Genomic DNA, 24,071 nt, shown 5'->3' on the forward strand with positions numbered 1-24,071 from the left:
TTGATATCAGGAGGTTGAGACTTAGACAGAACAAATATTTGTTTTAATGTGAATTATAATTCACTCACTTCCAGCTCAGAAGGAGGCAGACTGTGGTCATTAATTTTGTAGACATTTCATTTGAGGTGAATTTGTATATTTTTTGGCATCAGCAATGAAACTTACACAATCCCATGATTTTTAACTTTTATTACTTTTATTATCAGAAAACTTAGGATAATTTTCCAGCTTTATTGAGGTATAATTGGTAGACCCAAACTGCACATAATTAGTGTATACATTTGGTGAGTTGGAATGTATGTATACACTGTGTTACCATCACCACAGAAGTAATACAGATGCCCATCACCTCCAAAGAATTTAGGATTCAGATTCAAATATATTGTTTTAGTGTTTAGACAATATTTGACTTGTTTTTTTGAAAGCACGAGTTCTCTTCCTTTCTGCAAATTGCCTCAGTTCAATAGGACTGGAGGTAGGAGGAATCTCCAGATGGGATCTGAAGAGCCTCCTTTGCAATGAAGTACCATCAAAAGACCACAAGAGGGAGCCTGAATCCCACACTGGAAAATTCGCTCAGCAGCCATGGATTCCTCAGACAACTTGAAGTAGGTCATGTGAGCCATTGGTCCATAGGTTTATTATTTTCTTTTAAATATTTATTTGTTTTTGAGAAAGAAAGCGCAAGTGAGGAAGGGGCGGGGGGGGGGGGGTCGGGTTGGACAGAAGATCCTAAGTGGGCTCTGTGCTGACAGCAGTGAGCCCCATGTGGGGCTGGAACTCACTAACCATGAGATCAAGACCTGAGCCAAAGTCAGCTGTTCAACAAACTGAGTCACGGAAGTACCCATAGGTTTATTTTTAAGCATTAGAATATGCACTTAGTGTCTCCAGATATCAGGATCCATGTCTCTTCAAGCTGAAGTAGTAGTTCTTATATCCCCTTATGAGAGGAACTTTGTTGCAAATATATGAAAAAAAGTAAGGATTTATTTTTACGAATTTCTCAAAATCGAGAATTGCAAATGGATTTTATGTAATATAATTGCATCCCAGAAAGAAACTCAAGCACATTTCTGAGAACACAAAATTTAGCACCCTACAAGGTTTATTATCCAATCAGATATAACCAAATATTCAAAGAAGTAAGAAAATAAATCCATAACAGAGAAAATTGGCCAATAGGAAAAGGCCTGGAAATAGCACCGATGATAAAATTATAAACAATAATTTTAATTTTTTTTAATGTTTATTTATTTCTGAGACAGAGACAGAGCATGAGTGGGGGAGGGGCAGAGAGAGAGGGAGACACAGATTCCAAAGCAGGCTCTAGGCTCTGAGCTGTCAGCACAGAGTCAGAAGCAGGGCTTGAACTCTCAAACCATGAGATCATGACCTGAGCTGAAGTCGGTCGCTCAACCGACTGAGCCACCCAGGCACCCCAACAATAATATTTTTAAAGTTCCAATATCCATACTATTTTAGAGCCAGAATATTTTTATATATTAAAATATATACATACGTATTTACTAATATTTGTATATTTAAAAGCCAGAAGAAAGACTGAGCCTGTTCAATAGAGATATGGGGAATATAAAATACACTATAAGAGAAAAATGATTCAAGGCAGATATAGAGCTGCAGAAGAAAAGATTAGTGAAGTAGAAAGGAGGGTAACAGAAATTGTCCAAAAAGTAAAAGGAAAAACATTGTGAGATCAAGCTTAGCATAGGGCTCTGCGCTGACGGCACAGAGCTTGCTTGGGATTCTCTCTCTCTCTCTCTCTCTCTCTCTCTCTCTCTCTCTTTCTCACTCTCTGCCCCTCCCCCACTCACATGCTTGGATGCCCTCTCTCTCTCTCTCTCTCTCAAAATAAATAAATAAACTTTAAAATTACATTTGAATAAATAATGGCTGAAAACCACCCAAATTTGATCAATACTGTATACCTACAGATCCAAGATCAATAAACTCCAGAAAAAAGACAAACATAAAAACACATCAAGGCAAATCATAATCAAAGTGCTTAAAACAAATGATAAAGAGATCATCTTAAAAACACCTGGGAGAAAATAACACAGTACATAGGAAAGAACACAGTAAGAATGATAGCATGCTTTTTGATGGAAACACTGCACACCGGAAGATATTTTTACCAGTTGAGAAAAATCTTTAAGTATTATAATTTAAAAACAAAGCAAATAGAAATACTATTACCCTGGATATCTATACCAAATAATAAGAAGAAGAAGAAGAAGAAAGAAAATCAGTAAAATATAGATTACTCAAACAAAATTATTAACTAAATTTACAAAAGTAAAATGTATAAAACACAACAGTAAACAATAGTGGATTATAATCTCTTCAAGTGTACATGGAATATGCATTAAAATAGACAATATTGTGGCCCCCAAAACAAGCCTCATCAAAAGAAAAAAGATTTCTGTCATACAAAGTATGTTCCCTGATCACAATGGAATTAAGTTAGAAATCAATAATAAAAAGATTTTTGAAAATCTTTAATTATTTTGAAACTAAACTAAACAAAAGAAAAACCCAAAAAAGTGAAAACAAAACCAAGCTTCTTTTTTTTAATATGAAGTTTATTGTCAAATTGGTTTGCATACAACACCCGGTGCTCATTCCAACATGTGCCCTCCTCAATGCCCATCACCCACTTTCCCCTCCCTCCCACCCCCATCAACCCTCAGTTTGTTCTCAGTTTTTAAGAGTCTCTTATGTTTTGGCTCCCTCCCTCTCTAACCTTTTTAAAACCAAACTTCTAAATAATCCATGGTTCTAGAAAGAAACAAAATGAAAATTAGAACATATGTGGAACTGAATGAAAATGAAAACACCACATATCAAAAACTGTAGGATGCTAAACCATTACTTCTTTTTAATTTTTTTTATGTTTTACTTATTTTTGAGACAGAGAGACAGAGACAGGATACAAGCGGGGAAGAGGCAGAGAGACAGGGAGACACAGCTCCAGGCTCTGAAAGGTCAGCACAGAGCCCAATGAAGGGCTCGAACTCATAACCACAAAATTGTGACCTGAGCCGAAGTCGACACTCAACCGACTGAGCCACACAGGCACCCCTAAACCATTACCTTGAGGAAAATGTATAGCACTAATACCTATATTAGAACCAAAGAAAAAAAACCCATTAATTCATCATCATCCACCTTAAGAAATTAGAAGAGAAAAAGAGCAAATGAAGGCACGAGTAAGTATAAGATAGAAAATAATCTCAGATGAAAAATTGATGAAATAAAAAACAGAAAGAAAACAGAGAAAATTAATGAACCTTTGAGAAAAACAATAAATTTGATAACCCCCTGGCAAGACCTGATCTGGAAAAAACAGACAAAAGAAATAAATCACCAGCATCAGACATCCTACATATTCTAGAGATATAACAATGATAACAAAGCAGAATTATAAAAAAGTATCATGACAATAAATTTGACAGGTTGGATGAAAATGAAAAAGTCCTCAAAAGATACAAACTACCAAAGCCCACTAAAAAAGTTAAACATGTTAATACCTGCATATCTAGATTTTGTCAAATCAAATTTTTAGGCTAAAAATATTTCCTCAAAGACTCTCCAGCAACAAACGACTTAACTGTATTAGTTTGCTAGTGGGTGGACAGTGAACTAGGTGGCATAAACAACAGAAATTTTTTCTCTCACTGAAGACCAGAAGTCTGAAATCAATGTGTCCCGCAGGGTTTTTCTTTCAATGGTTATAAGGGAAGGAGCTGTTCTAGGCTCTCTCTTTGGCATGTAGATGGCCTTCTTCTTAATCCTCTTGCTGTGACATCACATTATCTTTCCTCTGTGCATGTCTCTATATTCAAATTGCCCCTTCTTATAAGGTCAACAGTCATATTAGATTAGGGTTCACCCTAATGACCTCATTTTAACATGATTACCTCTGGAAAGTCTCTATCTCTAAATAAGGTCCAGTCTGAGATACTGGGGTTACGACTTCAGCATATGAATCTGGGAAGGACACAATTCAATGTATAATTCTCCAGCCTCTCGTCCCCCAAATTCATGTCATTCTCATATGCAAAATACATTCATTCTATCTCAAGATCCCAAATGTCTTAACCCATTCTAGCATCAACCTTTAGTCCAAAATCTCATCTACTATCATCCAAATCAGACATGAGTGATGCTCAAGGTATGATTCATCCTGAGCCAAAATTCTTCTCCAGCTGCAAACCTATGAAATCAGATAAGTTATCTACTTTCAAACTACAATAATGGGATAAGCATAGGAGAGACATTCACATTCTAACAGGAAGAAATCAGAAAAAAGAAAGGGGTCACAGGTCCCAGATAAGTGTAAAATGTAGCAGGGAAGATTTCACTGGATTTTAGGCTTGAGAATAATTCTCTTTGGCCATCAACAATAAATTTTAAAAATCCAATTAAAAAACAGCAGAAATACATTAATGGATATTTTTTCAAAAAATATGCAAATGAAAATCATGCAAAAGATGTTCAGCATCATTAGTCTTTATAGAGATGAAAATTAAAACCACAATGTGAAATTACTATATACCTACCCAAAGGGCTAAAATAAAATAGAGTTACGATATCAAATATTGGCAAGGATGTGGAGAAAGTGGATCACACATACATTGCTGGTGGGAATGTAAAATGGTACACCATTCTGGAAGTCAATTAGGCCGTTTCTTGAAAACCAAATATGCAACTACCATATGACCCAGAAATTGCACTCGTAGGCATTTATCACAAAGGATTGAATGCTTACATACATACAAAAACCTGTAAATAAATGTCTATAGAAGCTTTGTTCATAATATCCAAAACATGGCAACTCAGATATCTTCAGTAGGTAAATGGTTAAAAAAAATTGTCGATCTTCAATACCATAGGATGGTACTTAGCAACAATAACAACAACCAAAAAAAAAAAAAGCCCAAAAAAAAAACAAAAACAAAAACACCCCGAAAGTTGATACATGAGACAACTTGGATGAATCTCCAAGGAGTTATGCTTAGTGGAAAAAACAGTCAATCTCAAAAGATTATATACCATATTATCACATTTATATAACATTCTTGCAATAACAAGTTATAGAAATGGGGATCAGAGTACCAGTTGTCAGAGATTAACAAGGAGATAGGGGTAGAAGAGAGAGATGGATGTGTCTACAAATGGGCAACATAAGAGATATTCGCGGTGATAAAAATGTTTTGTATGTTGACTACATAAATGTAACATCATAATTGTGATACTGTATTATGCTTCTGCAAGGTGTCGTCATTTGGAGAAACTGGGTAAGGATATACTGGATCTCTGTATTATTTCTTACAGGTGCATGCAAATCTACAATTATGAGAAATTTAAGAAGTTAATTAAAAATTAAGACAGGTACCTGGGTGGCTCACTCAGTTAAGCACCGGGCTTTGGCTCAGGTCATGATCTCACAGTTCTTGGGTTTGAGCCCCATGTCAGGCTCTGTGCTGATAGCTCAGAGCCTGGAGCCTGCTTTGGTTTCTGTGTCTCCCTCTCTCTTTGCCCCTCTCCCACTTGCATGCTTTCTCTCTCTCTCTCTCTCTCTCGCTCTCGCTCTCGCTCTCTCTTTCTCTCTCAAAAATAAATAAACATTAAAAAATTTTAAAAATTAAGAGATAACTTACTGGACTGGATATTTCTTACTAGACCGTCTCCCTTGGGCAAGAATCATTTACCTTATGTGAAAACAACATGGATTACTCCTTCCATCCATGTTGTTTTCTACATAAGGTAAATGATTCTTGCCCAAGGGAGAGGGTCTAGTAAGAAATATCCAATGTTTATAGCAGCACTCTCAACAATAGCCAAATTATGGAAAGAGCCTAAATGTCCATCAACTGATGAATGGATAAAGAAATTGTGGTTTATATACACAATGGAATACTACGTGGCAATGAGAAAAAATGAAATATGGCCTTTTGTAGCAACGTGGATGGAACTGGAGAGTGTGATGCTAAGTGAAATAAGCCATACAGAGAAAGACAGATACCATATGGTTTCACTCTTATGTGGATCCTGAGAAACTTAACAGGAACCCATGGGGGAGGGGAAGGGAAAAAAAAAAAAAAAAGAAGAGGTTAGAGTGGGAGAGAGCCAAAGCATAAGAGACTGTTAAAAACTGAGAACAAACTGAGGGTTGATGGGGGGTGGGAGGGAGGAGAGGGTGGGTGATGGGTATTGAGGAGGGCACCTTTTGGGATGAGCACTGGGTGTTGTATGGAAACCAATTTGACAATAAATTTCATATATTAAAAAAAAAAAAGGAAACAACATGGAGTGGCTCAGAGAAGGAAAGAGGAAGGCAAGAATTGAAGGAGAAGGTATAGAAAGGTCAGTTCTTTGGGAACGGAAAAGGGGATCATTGTCAATGAGGAAGGAGGTGTACTATTAAGGTAACAGGAGTTTCTGGATTTGACTACCCTTTTGCAATGGAAGAGACAGGACTTTGAACAGGAAGGTTGTCCAGATGCTCATGAGAGAGTTCAGCCTAAGGCACTGTGATTAAGGTTCTGAGCAATTCCTGGGTGTAAGTAGGGAAAGGAGAAGAACCAGTAAACGGTTTCAAAAGACTGCTTGATTGGACAATGAATGCAAGCATGTTGGTAAGTACTGGGTGCCAACAAGCAAAAGAAACTCCAAGTATCTTCTGGACTCTGTGAGGATCCCAGATCCAATGCATACATTTTGGGTGGGGAAGGAAGTAAGGAGAGATAAACTGGATTTTTCAACACATACCAAATGATAAGAACTAAGAACTTGATTTTAATTGATTTTAGAAAAATAAAGCAAACTAGTATTTTTTTTTGTTGCTGTTGAAATTATTATCTTCCAGAAACATGGAATAAAATTCATACCTGCAGGTAGATATCACAAAATCTTTTCTTACTGATGGACTGCAGAAAGGAAGTTTTAGATTTTCATAATGTCAAGAATCAAATTTCTTTGTATTATCTGGAGTAAATAGCCCATATCACTTGGACAAAATAGAGGATTTGGGGAGTCAGGATTTGCTTTCCTACTTTTGATGATGTCAAGTTGAATATTTTTCATTCTAGAAAGAGTGAAGGTTACTATTTACTGTGTCATTTTCTTTGAATTCCTTTGTAGAGACTAGAATGACCATAAAATTATTAGCAATGGGGTGATGCCTAAAATAATTAGTTAGACAAACAGAAGAACTGAAAAGAAATCTATATGCAGTTAATGGGCATCCAATTATGTTTTTCAGAGGTGAATAGGGTCTATGTAGATACTAAAGAATTTTTCCACATTAGTATTTTAATTAAATATATGTTAATATAAAACCTCTATAAAATGTTAACAGAGTAAAGTTATCTTGTTATGTTTTCAGGCACTGGTAAACACTTTCCATGGAGTTTATGGTGAAGCTTATTTTTCCTTTGATGCTAAAATTTCTCCCAAATGGTGGACACTTATTCCCACATGGAAGACAAGAAATTTGCTTATTATTCTTAGTTCCTTGGCAGCCAGACTTACATTTTTTGGGATTTGCCTTGAGAACTGAAGTGGGTTAAATAGTGTCCCTCCAAAATTTATGCCTACCCAAAACCTTAGAATGTGACCTGATTTTAAAATATGGTCTTTGCATCCGGATGGCCAACAGGCACATGAAAAGATGCTCAATGTCGCTCCTCATCAGGGAAATACAAATCAAAGCCACACTCAGATATCACCTCACGCCAGTCAGAGTGGCCAAAATGAACAAATCAGGAGACTATAGATGCTGGAGAGGATGTGGAGAAAAGGAACCCTCTTGCACTGTTGGTGGGAATGCAAACTGGTGCAGCCACTCTGGAAAACAGTGTGGAGGTTCCTCAAAAAATTAAAAATAGACCTACCCTATGACCCAGCAATAGCACTGCTAGGAATTTACCCAAGGGATACAGGAGTACTGATGCATAGGGGCACTTGTACCCCAATGTTTATAGCAGCACTCTCAACCATAGCCAAATTATGGAAAGAGCCTAAATGTCCATCTACTGATGAATGGATAAAGAAATTGTGGTTTATATACACAATGGAGTACTATGTGGCAATGAGAAAGAATGAAATATGGCCCTTTGTAGCAACGTGGATGGAACTGGAGAGTTATGCTAAGTGAAATAAGCCATACAGAGAAAGACAGATACCATATGTGTTCACTCTTATGTGGATCCTGAGAAACTTAACAGAAACCCATGGGGGAGGGGAAGAAAAAAAAAGAGGTTAGTGTGGGAGAGAGCCAAAGCATAAGAGACTCTTAAAAACTGAGAACAAACTGAGGGCTGATGGGGGTGGGAGGGAGGGGAGGTTGGGTGATAGGTGTTGAGGAGGGCACCTTTTGGGATGAGTACTGGGTGTTGTATGGAAACCAATCTGACAATAAATTTCATATATTAAAATAAAATAATAAAATAAAATAAAATAAGGTCTTTGCCAATGTAATAAGTTAAGCTCAGGCCATACTGAATTAGTGTGGACCCTAACTCCAATGACTGGTGACCTTATAAGAAGAGGAGATGAATACACAGAGTCACAAGGGAAGAAGACCATGTAAAGACAGAGGTAGAGAGTAAAGTGGTGTAGCTACAAGCCAAGGAACACCAAACATTGCCAGATACGACCAGAAGCTTGGAAAAAGTAAGGAAGAATTCTTCCCTAGAGCCTTCAGAGGGAATAACAGCTTGATGGCACCTTGATTTCAAACTCAAGCTTCCAGAACGGTCACAGAATAAACTTCCAATGTTTTACATCACCCAGTTTGTCGTAGTTTGTTAAGACAGCTCTAGAAAGCAAATACAACAACCAATCCTCAGCTCCTTTTACTGGATGAGAAAATGTTTGGATGTTTCAATCACGAAATTTACTTCTGTTCCCCCATAGAACATGTTGACTTATTTGGTGCTTTGAGGAACAACCAAATGATTCTTCAGCTGCTTTTTCAGGTAAGTAAAAGGAAAAATGTTCCATTGGTTGACTGTATTTTTAAATCATTCAGTGCCCCTCTTGTTAGAAAAATTGATTTTCTCAACTCTGAACTGCAGTAAGCAATCACTGCACTTGATTAGGAAGAATGAACCTTCTAGTGGAAAAGGAGACAATCAACTGAGAATTGCATGAAGACAAGTATCACTCTATCTATCTTATTTTCTAAGTAATGTTTTCACCTAACTGATTTGTAAAATCAGTAATTCTAGCATTTAAAAAATATGCTGGCATCTATTTATTCATATGATACCAATTTCTCATTTTTTGTGGGAGGGGTAAAAAGAAAACAGTCAACAGATTGTAACATGTCTTTTACCAGGAATGATAGAATTTATGGACATTAACATTATATTCTAAAAATAATTTTAAAATATCAGTAGGATGAGCATGGGAATGGAGATCAAAGGGAGACTTGGGGAAGAGACAGAAATAAATTTGGACTTAAGAGGGCTCATTAGGGGCGCCTGGGTGGCTCAGTCGGTTAAGCGTCTGATTTTGGCTCAGGTCATGATCTCATGGTTCGTGGTTTCGAGCCTCACGTTGGGCTCTGTGCTGACAGCTTAGAGCCTGGAGCCTGCTTTGGATTCTGTGTCTCCCTCTCTGTCTGCCCCTCCCCCACTCATGCTCTGTCTCTGTCTCAAAAATAAATAAACATTAAAAAAATTTTTAAAAGAGGGCTCGTTAGTTCTTATTTATGCATTGTTTTCTGGTTTGTTTATGAGTCTATTATCTTTGCTTAAAAAGTGGTAAATGATTGAACACCCTTGGTCCTAACCCTTAAGAAGAGTGAGTTTGGTACATAAGACTGGTTCTCCTCTGATAGAGGAGCAGGGGGAGCATCATAGTCATTCTGCTCAACCAAGCTAGGTGACTCTAAGTTAGACATGGCAGACACTTCTTATCTTGCGGGTATCATGTCTTATTGGAGAGGTAGGTGAGGAAGGAAACAAGTTTCTTGACACTTTACATCACCAGTTTTCCTTACTGCTGCCAACAGCCCTCTCCTGGCTGGGGGTTAACACCCTACCAGTCTGCTGCAGAAGAACACAGTATCGGCAAAGTTGGGGATAACTTTTTCCTGTAAGTCGGCAACAATTGTGAGATTTTTTGCAGTAATTTCTCAATATTTCTAACATGTCTCATTATGTAATCTATCTCTGGGCTCCAAAGAATTAATTAATTTCACAAAACCCAAAAAGTAAAGAACAAGATAAATTATTGAACTTAGCATTATAACACTTTGCACTGCTGAGGAATTAAATATTTATTGATTTTGTTAGTGTGGAAGTTCGGGTTCATATTTCCACAAGTGACAAAGAGCTTAAAGCTTATCCCTTTAAGAACAAGGCATAAATTGGAGGGAATTATAATATTAAAATTTCATAGAAAGAATATTCTTGTGACTTTACAAATTATGGTTTACACTTTCAAAGTTGAAACCAATCACAGAAAATAGTCTACCCAGTGTCCTTCACAATTCATATGCCCCTGTTCTGTCTCTCATTCATTCAAAAATGTTTGTTTTTTCCAAGAAGCAGCACACTGCAAAGAATCTCAAGGGAAAATAAGTCACTGAGAAGGAAATTATCCATGGCATAAAGTAGCAGAGATTGTGTCCTTAGATATCATTATTTTTCTGAGGCCCATCAATGAGAATATGTGGTATCTGTCTCAAAGTCTATGAGTACATACATGTATGCTTGTGTGTGTGTGTGTGTGTGCGTGTGTATGTGTGTATCTGTGAGTTTATGTTCGTGCATTGGTGGGTGTACAAAGGAGAGAGAAAGAATAAGAAAAATTCTTTTGTATGAAGAAGGGAGAATAAAATGTAACTTGAACACTTTATTTAATTTTTGATGACTTTTTTTGACTCTCTTCTATCAGGAGTCAAGCTCCATAAAGAGAAGACTCAATCTGTTATGTCACTGCTGTAGACCCAATGAAAAGAACAACACCTGTGAAATATTAGATATTTTATAAATATTTGTCTAGATAATGAAATAAATGAATAGAGAACAGTCTACATTGAAATGTAGTTTAAGCTAAGCACAGAAGAACAAATGATATATAATTGCTGGAGAAAAGAGTGTAGCAGTTATATTTGGCAAGATTAGAAAAGGCACATTCTTTATTGAATGAAATTTACATAACAAAAATGGTCTTTTTAATCACCTTCAAGTGTACAATCCAGTGGCCTTTAGGACATTCACAGTGTTATGCAAGCATCACCAGTATCTAATTCCAGAACACTTTCATGACTGCAAACAGAAACCTTGTACCAGTAAGCAGTCGTTACCATCGTCCCTTCCCCCTATGCCCTGGCAACCACTCATCTGCTTTCTGTCTCTGTGAATTGCCTATTTTGGACATTTAAAATAAATGTAACTTCACAATGTGTAGGGTTTTTGTGGAAACTAATAGAAGTTCACACTGTCAGGGGAATACTAATCAAGAGAAAAAGACCTGAATCTCAGTAAAGGAGCTTTGTGGTGCATTAACTTGTGCTGACCCAACACTGTATGTCCCAGCCCTGCCATGATCTTGAATACAACACCTCAAGTTTCGCAGGATAGGTCTCTAGTGACAAAGGGGGCACAACAGATCATATTCTCAAAGAAGTGTGATTTTTCTCTTGACCTGTTTGGAAGATCTTTGAAGGACGTATCAGTACATCATTTTTATGACTGATAAGTTGATTCTCACAGAGTTTGCCAGATCGTTCACTCCTTTTTTAAAAGTAGTTGGTTAACCTTCTTGAGCACAGCTGCCCCCCAATATTATGTCTTTTTGTTTAACCACACCATTGGGGCATAACGTCCTTGATCTGCTATGGAGATACGATTATGATTCTCAAACATTTCTTCTCAAGTGGTCCCCCAGCAAGTACCCCTAGGCCCCTAGGGCAATAAAAGAATGTTCTATGGGAAGTGGGGTTGCAAAGGTCTACTTGTCTTGTGGCCTGTCAGACATACTTCTGTTCATAAGTCCCCTTAACAAATCATTTCTTGTCAAGCTGAACTTGTCAGCCTTCCTCTTTGGTCTTATGGCTTTTTTTGGTCTTTGTAGGTTATTTTACGTATGCCTCCCTTTCATGGAACACAATGTTATATTCGTTTCAGGTGCACTGTATAGTGATTTGATATTCAACTCTCACTACAATAAGTGTGGTCACCATCTGTCACCATAGTCTTCACTACTTTTATGGAGGGACAGGATTGTGGAGTTTCCCACTCCATTGGTTTTGCTGAAGTCACACATAAAAATTTTAATTGCTTCTATTTTCAGTTGAATTTTATTTCCAAAGATTTAGAACATACTGACTTTTCAGTATTTCTGAACATTATCACAAAATAGATTAGATGAGGAAATGGTGGCAATGCTTGTTTTCAAAACCTAGGTGATTTGTTAATGTGTGAAGCAGGCTAGAAGGAGGTAAATAGGGAGTGAAATGGTTAGTGATGAGCTAGAAAATATATGTGCTCCGTGTCAAGAATTTCAAATCCACTGAACAAATTACTTAGGGACTAAAAATATAAAGAAATAGGCTGAATTTTGTCCATGGATCACCAAATTTTTACTCTAGATTATTGTCAACCTGGCTAAAATTTCCCAATGACCTTTGTAGTGTAGATATCATGTATAATCTTTTAATATGACTCACTTACAATGATTTTTCTCATTCTAAGTGTAGGTTGTGACAATTTAAAGCATAGTTTACATGTGACACTATTAAAAATTATGGGTTTTTTTTTCAGTTTAGTTATTTTGAAAGAGGGAGAGCATGAGTGGGAAAGGGGTAGAGAGAGAGGGAGAGACAGAATCCCAAGCAGGCTCTGCATGTTAGCATGAGCCCTGACACAGGGCTCAAACTCAAAAACCATGAAATCATGACCTGAACCAAGAGTTGGACCGACTGAGCCACCCAGGCACCCCATAAAAAATGTTTTATATTATATACAGGTTAATTTGACAATAACATGTCTATTCAGTCCATGCCATCTGTCTGGTTATAATAAATACATATATTATTTCTTTAAAAATATAGTTCATCTATTTTGATCACAGACTTCTGTTGATTTAGAGAAATTGGGGAGTTCTTTTCACAAAGCAATTATTTAAAGTTACCATCGCTAAATTGTGTCTGGTTCAAGAAGTCCAATTAAGAAAAGTACTTTCTTTGTACCTTCTTAAAAAAAGAAAAGACTTTATTTTCAGAGCAATTTTATCTTAACAGCCACACTGAGTGGAAAGTACAGTATTTCTATATACCTCCTTCCCCCACACACTCACAGCCTACCCCATTGTCAGCATCCCCCACCAGAGAGTTACATTTGCTTACAATCAATAAACCAATAGTAACACATCATCACTCAAAGTCCATAGTTTACCTTAGACTTCACTCTTGGTGTTATATGTCTTATGGGTTTTGATTAATGTATAATGACATGTATCAAACATTATAGTATCATAGACAATAGTTTCATTGCCCTAAATGTCTTCCGTGTTCCACATATTTATCCCTTCCTCCCCCTATACTCTGGCAACCACTGATCTTTTTCACCATCTCCATAGTTTTGCCTTTTCCAGAATGTCATATAGTTAGTATCATGCAGTTTGCAGCCTTTCAGATTATCTTCCTTCACTTTGTAACATGTCTTTAAGGTTTTCCCATGTTTTTTCAAGGTTTAACAGTTTTTTTTTTAGTACTGAATAATATTTCATTGTCTGGATGGGCCACAGTTTATTTATCCTTCACTTACTGAAGGACATCTTGGTTGCTTCCAAGTTCTGGCAATTATAAATAAAGCTATTATAAACATTCATGTGCAAATTTTTGTGTGGGCATAAGTTTTCTAGTCATTTGGGTAAACACCAAGGAGCACAACTGCTGGGTCGTATGATAGGGATATCTTTAGTTTTGTTCGAAACTGCTAAACAGTCTTCCAAAGTAGTTGTACCATTTTGCATTCCCACCAGCATGAATGTTGTATTTTCTCTGTTGCTCCACATCCATGCCAGCATTTGATGTTATCAATGTTTTGGATTTTAGTCATTTTAATGTATGTGTAATGGGAACAATCTTATTGTTGCTTTAATTTGCAATTCTTTTTTTTTTATTTTTTACAATGTTTATTTATCTTTGAGAGACAGAGACAGAGCATGAGTGGGGGAGGGGCAGAGAGAGAGGGAGACACAGAATCCAAAGCAGGCTCCAGGCTCTGAGCTATTGGCACAGAGCCAGATACCGGGCTCCAACCCACAAACCATGAGATCATGACCTGAGCTGAAGTCGGACACTTAACTAACTGAGCCACCCAGGCGCCCCATAATTTGCAATTCTTTGAAGAATGATGTCGAACACCTTTTCATACACTTGTTTGAAAAATATGAAATGTGTCACAAACTTACGTGTGCACATGCTCACAGGATATGCTAATCTTCCCTGTACCATTCCAATTTTAGTATATGTATTTCCAAAGTGAGCATTGTCCTTTCCTTTGACCCCCAGGGTAAAGGATGTAATAGACATACAATAATGAAATGAATTGGAATGTGCCACTCATGGAACTGTCGTATCTATTTCCATAAAATATAAATAAGATCAGAGCTGTGGATGTAGAAAAGGAGTAAGAAGCATCCGGGAATATGAAAGAGAAGAAGTAGTAGAAAGGAAATGTACTTTCAGACAGACCACAAAGGCACCACAGGTTCAGTGTGCACAGACAAAAACAGGGCAGATTTTGCAGAGGAAATAAAAAAATGGACGGGAGCGTTATTAGAACTTAGTTTTAGACTCATAGCAAGTGTTCTCCCAATATCTGATTCTTTCACATTTTCCTCCAGTCAGGCCCTGTTTACACAGAGTTAAGAAAATTCTATTTTAGGGGCACCTGAGTGGCTCAGTCGGTTAAGCCTCCGATTTCTGCTCACGTCATGATCTCTCAGTTTGTGAGTTCCAGCCCTGCGTCAGGCTCTGTGCTGACAGCTCAGAGCCTGGAGCCTGCTTCAGACTCTGTGTCTCCCCCGCTCTCTCTGCCCCTCCCGTGCTCATGCTCTGTCTTTCTATGTCTCTTAATAATAAATAAACGTTAAAATTTTTTAAAAATAAAATAAAATTTAATTTTAAAGTGTGGGAAAAGAATGTGACCCCACACTTATAAAAAAAATCAAATTGCTTAGGGAAGAAATATTATTTTAAGCTCGAAACTGGATACCTATATTTTAAGATGTCTCAGATTCCATCAGTGTACTAGACTCTGTTTTGGTGCTGGAAAATTTTTTTTTTAATGGAACAGACCATATGAGTGAAATCACGTGGTATTTTTTTTTCTCTGACTAACTTATTCCACTTAGAATAATACACTCCAGCTCCATCCATGTTGTTGCAAATGGCAAAATTTCATTCTTCGTGATGGCTGAATAATATTTCATTGTATGTGTGTGTTTCAGAGCAGTTTTTCCCACATCCTTATCCATGCATCAGTTGATAGACATATAGTTTGACTATTGTTGATAATGCTGCTATAAACATCAGGTTGCATATACCCCTTCAAATCTGTATAATTTGTATAGGATAGGTTTTTTGTTTGTTTGTTTGTTTGTTTGTTTTAGTTTCTTGAGGAACCTCCATACCGTTTTCCAGAGTAGCTGCACCAGTTTGCATTCCCACTAACAGTGCAAAGGATTCCTTTTCTTCACATTCTTGCCAACCACTGTTGTTTCCTGTGTTCTTAATTTTAGCCATTCTGACTGGTATGAGATGATATCTCATTGTAGTTTTGATTTGTATTTCCTTCCTGATGAGTGATGTTGAGCATCTTTCCATATATCTGTTGGCCATCTGTATGTATTCTTTGAAGAAATGTCTGTTTATGTCTTCTGCCCATTTCTTACTGGATTATTTATTTGGGGGAGTGTTGAGTTTGATAAGTTCTTTATAGATTTTGGATACTAGCCCTTTGCCTGATATATCATTTGCAAATATCTTCTCCCATTCTGTAGGTTGCCTGTCAGTTTTTGTTTTTGTGGGTGTTTTTATTTATTTATTTGAGTGAGAGAGCACACGTGAGAGTTGGTGGGGAGAGAGAAGGGAGAGAGAATCTTAAGCAGTCTCCATGTACAGGCCCGGAGTCCCACATGGGGCTTGATCTCATGACCATGAGATCATGACCTGAACTGAAATTAAGAGTTGGACACTTAACCAACTGAGCCACTCAGATGTCCTGCCTTTTAATTTTGTTGATTGTTTCCTTCACTGTGCAAGAGATGTTTATCTTTAAGCAGTCCCAATAGCTCCTTTTTGCTTTTGTTTCCTTAGTCTCCAGTAATGTGTCTAGTAAGAGGTTGCTATGGCCGAGGTCAAAGAGATTGCTGCCTGTTTTCCTCTCTAGGATTTTGATAGTTTCCTGCTTCACATTTAGGTCTTTCATCCATTTTGAACTTATTTTTGTGTATGGTGTAATAAAGTGGCCCAGATTCATTCTTTAGTATCTTTAAAGGACTAAATGAAAAACAACATCTTAAAACCTCAATTCTATACTAGTGAAAATATTTTTAAAAAGTAAAAAGGAAATACTTCTTTTCTATTATAAATGGTAAAGAAGTTTTTTAGGAAGAAAGAAAATGATTTTAGATAGAAACATGTGCTATATAAGAGATGTGTACAATATTTATAGGAATTCAATTTACGAAAACCTAGACTTGGAAATTACTGAAGGGCCTTTCAACAGGTGAATCAAAAGTCAATTTGTGGCATTTTCATACTACCTAGCAACCAACGAAGAATGAACTATCAATACCTATAGTAGCATAGATGAATTCAAAACAATTACCCTCAGAGAAACAAAAAGCTAGACCTCAAAAAAGTACTTGGTGTATGATATCATCTGTATAAAATTCTAGAGAATATATAGTGACCAAAAATGTATCTTTGTGATTTTCTGGTGGTGGGATGAGGCTTCAAGTCATGGGAAAAGAGATCACCAAAGAGTACTAGACATTTGGGGAGGGTGATAGCTATTTAGTTTGATTGTGCTGATGTTTTCACAGGAAGATACTTTGCCAAAACATACATTTGCACTCTTTATTTTTTTTAACGTTAATTTATTTTTGAGAGAGAGACAGAGAGAGAATGCATGCAGGAGAAGAGGAGGAGCAGAGAGTGAGAGGGAGACAGAAGATCCAAGCAGACTCTGTGCTGTTAACTCAGAACCTGATGTGGGGCTCAAACTCACAAATCATGAGATCATGTCCTGAGCCAAAGTTGGACACTTAACCAACTGAGCCACCCAGGTGCCCCTAAATTTACACATTTTAAATATTCACTTATTGCAATTGGATCCAAATTCATTTAACACATCATGAATAAATTATTTTTACTGATTTTAACACTGGAAAAGCCAAACTTTGCATTATCACACACATGGGGGGGAAAAAAGAAAATCATTTTCAACATGAGAGATGGAGAAGCATTTGCTAATATTCAAATCACATACATGTTAAAAACTCATGATAACCATTACATACTACATGATAAATATTTTCTCACTTGGATAAAAAGCATTTGCCATATTTTTAATCAGCATCATAACTAATGGACAACTTATTAAATTACGCCCCCCAGAGATGAGGAATAAGAAACAGTGCCTAAAATCACCACTTCTGTTTAGCATTATAGTTGAGATTCTAGTGAGAGGAAGGGAAGCCAAAAATGAAGAATGAATGAGTGAAGGAAGGGAGGAAGGAAGGAATATAGATAGAGTATTTGAAAGGGAGAAACAAAATTGTCATTACTTATAGATGGCATCATTATATCCATAGAAAATTCCAGCAGAATTTACAAACTATTTAGTAAGTTAATTAGTGAGTTAATAACTAAATTATCCACTTCACTTGGTGTGAAAAATCAATTACACATCTATAAATATGCATCAAAATAAGAAAAAAAAACTCTAAATACAAAAATAAATAGCATTTACCTTAAACAAAAAAATGTTAAAGAGAAATCTAACAAACGATCTGAAAGACTTCTATGCTAAAAATCTATTTAAAAATATTTAGCAAAATTAAAGAGACCAGAATAAATTTAAAGTGATGCTCTTTTGTGGCTAGAAAGACTCAGTGTTGTAAAGATGTGGTTTTCTCAAGTGAAGGGTAAACTCAATTGCCTCCCACAGAACATTGTAGCTCGTTATGAGCGCGTGTGTGTGTGCGTGTGTGTGTGTAGACAAACTGATCTAAAAATTATACAAAATATAATCAAGAAAAAACAGGCACAATGCTAGACAATGATACCAACAGAACAGAAGAGTGTGTCAAGAAACAAATGCATGTATCTTCATCTGATATAAGGCTGTGGGATGTAATAAATGATGCTAGGTAAATTGTATATTCAAATGGAAAAAATAATTTGTAATGAATTATGCATATTTGTCTGATTGGTAAAATCATTAATGCCTTTAGAAAAAAAATGGGTGATCATGATGTTGAGGTAGGTAAAAATTTCTTAAAGATTATGCCAAAAGCTCCGTTAATAAAGGCAAAACTGCAAAACTGGATGCATTAATGTTGATAACTTCTTATAATAAAAAGTGAAAAAAATCCCAAATATTGGGATATATGCATTTGACATCCATGATTAACAAAAAGTTCTACACGCTGAAATGTAAATCTCTATTGTTACAATTCTTCACGAGACACTTCACACTAAATGATACCCAAATGATAAATAGGCATATAAAAAGGTGCTCAACTTTGTTAGCAATCATAGAAGTATAATCTAAAACACAAACCTCTACATGCCCACCAGAATAGCTACCAGAAAAAAAAAGATAGATAATATCAAGTGTTGGTTAAATATGAAACAACTGAGGGGCGCCTGGGTAGTTCAGTCGGTTGGGCATCCAACTTGGCTCAGGTCATGATCTCACGGTTTGTGGGTTCGAGCCCCGCATCTGGCTCTGTGCTGACAGCTCAGAGCCTGGAGCCTGCTTCGGATTCTGTGTCTCCCTCTCTCTCTGCCCCTCCCCTACTTACACTCTGTCTCTCTCTCTCTCAAAAATAAATAAACATTATTATTTTTTTAAATATGAAGCAACTGAAAGTCATAAGATTCACTGATTTAACCACTTTGGAATACAATTTGGTATTATCTACTAAAGTTTTACATATAACAAATGATTCAGTGAGTCCATGTCTATGTACACACGCAAAAAAATTCATAGACTTATTTCCCAGAAGACATGAGAAGATTTCTCATAACATCTACTATGCAAAGGGTCATCTGAATAATCCTAAACTGGGCTATTTTAAAATATTAAGCATGGAACAACAAAAATATAAAAACAAACTAAATAAAACTAAATAATACAAATTATATACATATATGTGTATATAATTATGTATATATATATATATATATATATATATATATATATATACATATATAATTGTTTTGGAATACTCATGATTACAAAGGTAATATTTCTGTCTAATCCAAAAATCCTAATTCAAATTCAATTTTACATAACTCTAAAAGTTGTTTCTAAAATTTGTTGGGAAATATTAGCACATGAGCAGAGCTAAGTTAATTTTGAAAAAGGAGAATGACAAGATCTTGATTAAATATATATTAAAATACTCTAAATTGACAGGAATTTGAAAAGAACACTACAGATACAGAAATAAAAAATAAAACAATTTAAGAGAAGAGAAATTTCAGAAAAAGACCTCTGCATATATAGATACATTTTATGTAATACATAAGAAATGAAATACAATGGAAAGATAGTGGACAACAGTAATCTCAACATAACATAATGTTGACATAACCAGCTATTCATTTTAGGAAAATATTACAAAATACTTCATAATACAGGCCGAAGGAAATTCTAGAAAGTTAAAGCTTTAAGCTTCTAATTTCTGACAATGGTCTTCATTATTAAGATCAAATTTAATCATAAAAATAATTAAGCATGATGGGGAAAGTTTAAAAATATCTTGTCACAAAATGGCTGAAATATATACTAAGGTCAACATATTCTAAGGTCAAAAGTAAAGAGAAAATAGAACACTACTGAATACTGAAGCACCCCTCTTTTTTCCTAAGAAGCAATAGAAAATTACAATAAATTGAGACTGGTTCTGATTATAAAACATAAAAGTGGACCTAAATAAAAAATCTAGAGCCCATACTGGGGATTGAACTCATCATAAAATGAGTTAGTAACCCAAAGCTGTACACCCTCAATGGAAGCAAGAGCCAGGTTTAATCCAACTGCCATGCAAATATACAGCTTGTGTTTGTATGATCTGGGAAGTTTAAAGAAGTTCAGGATTACTAAGGCCCTTAGAACACAGTAGCTGTGGTTTTGCAAAGCCTATATAAATAGGTTTTGAAATGGTCAACATAAAATCAAAGATTTTGGGTGCAGAGGAAAATAAGGAACGATGTCTGGGAACAAACAGAAATGACAGGAGGGAGAAACAGGAGAAAACTTCAGATACTAGAATAAATTGACATGGGCTATTGAAAATTTAATGATAGCAACTACCTATAAAATAAAATTTGTCAGTTGTGTGTTTTAATTTGAAAATAATGCTTCTGAATTCCAAAAAGTATTTTTGTTTTGTACTTGTCTCCTTAAAATTTTTCATAACTTTTACAATTATTTTTTCTACATTTTCTTTTTAAAAAATGTGTATGAATGTATGTATGTATATATGTATGTATTTAGAGAGTGTAAGAGAGGGGCAGAGAGAGGGATACCAAGCAGATTCCATGCTCAGCACAGAGCCTGGCTCAGGACTCCATCTCAGGTCTATGAGATCATGATCTGAGCCGAAATCAAAAGTCAGATGCTCAACTGACTTGAGTCACCCAGGCATTCCTCTTTCCTACATTTTCTAATGACTTGTTCCATCAAGACTGTGTATTCTCGGGGCTCTTGGGTGGCTTAGTCGGTTGGGCATCCAGCTTTTTATTTCGGATTGGATTGTGGTCTCAGTATTCTGAGTTTGAGCCCTGCATTGGGCTCTGGGTTTACTGTGCCAGAGCCTGCTTGGAATTCTCTCCCTCTACCTCTGCCCCTACCCCACTCACACTCTCTCTCTCTTTCTCTCTCTCTCTCTCTCAAAATAAACTTAATTTTTTAAATGATTGTCTATTCTTATTTTTTGAGTTGGTTTATATCCATAGAATTATTGAATCCTCCAAATAAAATTGTATTTTTTCTTTAACTTTTCATGTCAATTGATGTGATTTTTCAGAAATGCTTTCAGGATGATGGTTTCTTTCATGTACGTGATAAAATACAAAGTAGGAGGCCTGTTGCAATTTGTCTGTCGCAATAGAGGGAAATGACTCTCTGCTATGGGGAAGTGGAAGAACTTCTTTTTGTTTCCTAAGTGTAAACAGTGAGAGGTAGCCTTTCCTAGACATGCTGAATGGCATCAGTTCACTATTTCAGTCTCTTCCCCAGAGGTCGGCACTACCAACTGGGCACCATACACAGCAAGGGATCCTGGGCAAACCATTCTTACTGTGCCAAAGAGCTCAGTTTGATTGATCTGACTGGCTCTTACAGGACAAGCAGAGAATGTGTAGCTATTACCAAGGAAACCAATAACCAATAAGCATTCTTCTGTCACTGAGCACTTTATTTTCTTTCTCCCTCCTTCTACAAATGGTTTGGCCACATGTCTATTCCTGTTGTCTTTTCTTTGTGTATCCTAGCTTCAGATCCACCTGAGATTTCCTCCAGGCTATATAGCTAGTGGAGTCTTCCTAAGAGGTTATAATAAGTAAGGTAGGGTCTTGAGTCACCTTTCAGTTTGTCAGTTTCATAATATTTTAGTTTTTATATGTTGTTTTTTTAATTTGGACATTCAGCATTGTGTTATACTTGTACCTAAATTCATAGCAGACTATTATGATGCTTTCTAGACAATGCTACTATTTAATTTTATTGTTTATTGTTTCTTCTTCATTCTTCATTCAAACAACCATTCTCTTTCCTATATAAACATCTACTATAATGGGTTTGATAAATTTCTTCAGGTAGATATTTATCTTTGGTAAATAATATTTAGTGTTATTTCATTGATTATAAAGAGCAATGATGGGGTGGGTGGGAAAGAAAAGAACTGGAAAATTTACAAATCTTTATGTGGTCGTATAACCATCAAAAATTGTGATCCATACACATGCGTTAATCTACTTCATGATAACTCAATATTACATCAAGAGTATAACATTGTGTCAGGCTCACTGACTCCTGTACCAAATTACTAATTTGCAGGAAAAGAATGTATAACAATCTAATCTTTTTCCATTAAATTATTATGAATTTTTACCTTGAAAAAAGGTAAAATTAATAAATAATGGTTTTGCTCAAAAGCAAAATCAACATCTGCCAATTGATGGAGTCAGTCATTATAAATGCCTAATTATATTACATGTTGACATTACAAATATGTGCACTTTATGTTATAATTTCAAAAGATCAGGAGTCTCTTGTCAGATGAAGCCACTGGTTAATATTTCTTTGTCAAAACATTCACTTCCTACTGTCTTTGATATAATTTTGAATCTTTGAAATCTGTTTTTGTATCCCTCAACTGAATGTTAAGCATATAACTTTTTAGAAGCTCAATTTACATAAAACTATAAAAGAAATGAAGTTCAATTTAAAGACCATTTTACTTACTGAAAGTATGTTTTTCAAAGATTTGAGTGATGTCTATTTGTGGACAAGGATTTTTGTGGCTGCTTTAATGCAATTTTATAAACATTTTTTTGGTATGGAATGATAAAAATGTCATCAGAATGATTATATAATGTTACAGTTAATACAAACCATGTGAAAGACCCAGTGAAAGAATATTGTTATACAGATAAAATTAATGAAAAGTTATTTAATTAGCTGTATTGCTACTACCACAATGAGACATATTGTGGCAAGACGCTCAGACAAGGCTAAGGAAGAGAATCAGCACTATTTTAATTAAATTTCATTGTAAGCCAACATTTTGCTATATATTAAGCATTGTACCCAGACAAAATATCTTTTTTCATATCTATTACTATCTTTAGAAATATTCTTCTAAAAAGACAAGAATATATTCCACAGATTATAAGCTTTCATGATCGACAAGAGTGCATTCAGAAGCAGTAAAGTTTCTATATGGCAATTTGCAAATTTCATTATTTCTGTCTACTGTATTTGGGGTCTTCCAAGCTAATTCTCGCCTTAATACAATCCAAATTTCTGATTATGTTTGAAGGATAATAAGCAAATTAAATTTACTGGGAACATGCAGTTAGCCCCAATTCACCTGACAACATTTCAGTAGCATTCTGTAATGATGATCTATCGATAGCTGGGCTGCGGCTATGAATCCAAGCAGTGTATCTTCACATGATCAAAGCCTGTGAGTCTATTATTATTGCCATGATTTATGATAAAGAAAATAAATTACAGTTAGTATTTGTAAAGATCTTTGCATTCTGCAAATACTCTCAAATGCAACTTGTACCACAATAAACCATGGTGTGGGGTATTGTTATTATTATATATTTATATAAATTTAATATTGCTGGAAATATTTGCATCTGAAATTCAGAATTATGGAATTTTATATATCAATCCAATTTACTGAGCTGGAGTTAACTAAAAAATTGTATTCTGTTTTCTTAAGGTGAAGTTGCATTAATATTTACTAAATTCAGCATTTTATAAATGGAATAAAAATACATATTTGCAAGTCAATGAGTATATAGCTCTCTATTGTTAATTTTTTTTCTTTAAGTGAGCAAAGATCCCCTGTTCCAAATCCTAAAATAAGAGCAACAGTCTTTGCCAAAATCTGGGCTAGAATTTCAATTACTTATTACTAAGCTGTGTCAGTCTAAATAATCTCAATATTTTCTTGTTGACAGCATGCAGATTTTTTTTAATTTTTTTAAGTTTATTTATTTTGAGAGAGAGCACACAAGCGGGATAAGGGCAGAGGGAGAGAGAATC

At 35.7% G+C, this 24,071-nt stretch overlaps 1 non-coding gene across 1 annotated transcript; it reads right to left on the bottom strand.

Annotated features, from left to right (window-relative positions):
• Window positions 1-14,429: 14,429 nt before the first annotated feature.
• Window positions 14,430-14,535, bottom strand: LOC113600937 (U6 spliceosomal RNA). The gene has a single exon (XR_003422051.1). It is a non-coding gene; the product is annotated as a U6 spliceosomal RNA (small nuclear RNA).
• Window positions 14,536-24,071: the final 9,536 nt, after the last annotated feature.

Source organism: Acinonyx jubatus, chromosome B1, assembly GCF_027475565.1.
Source record: "Acinonyx jubatus isolate Ajub_Pintada_27869175 chromosome B1, VMU_Ajub_asm_v1.0, whole genome shotgun sequence".
Classification (NCBI taxonomy): domain Eukaryota; kingdom Metazoa; phylum Chordata; class Mammalia; order Carnivora; family Felidae; genus Acinonyx; species Acinonyx jubatus.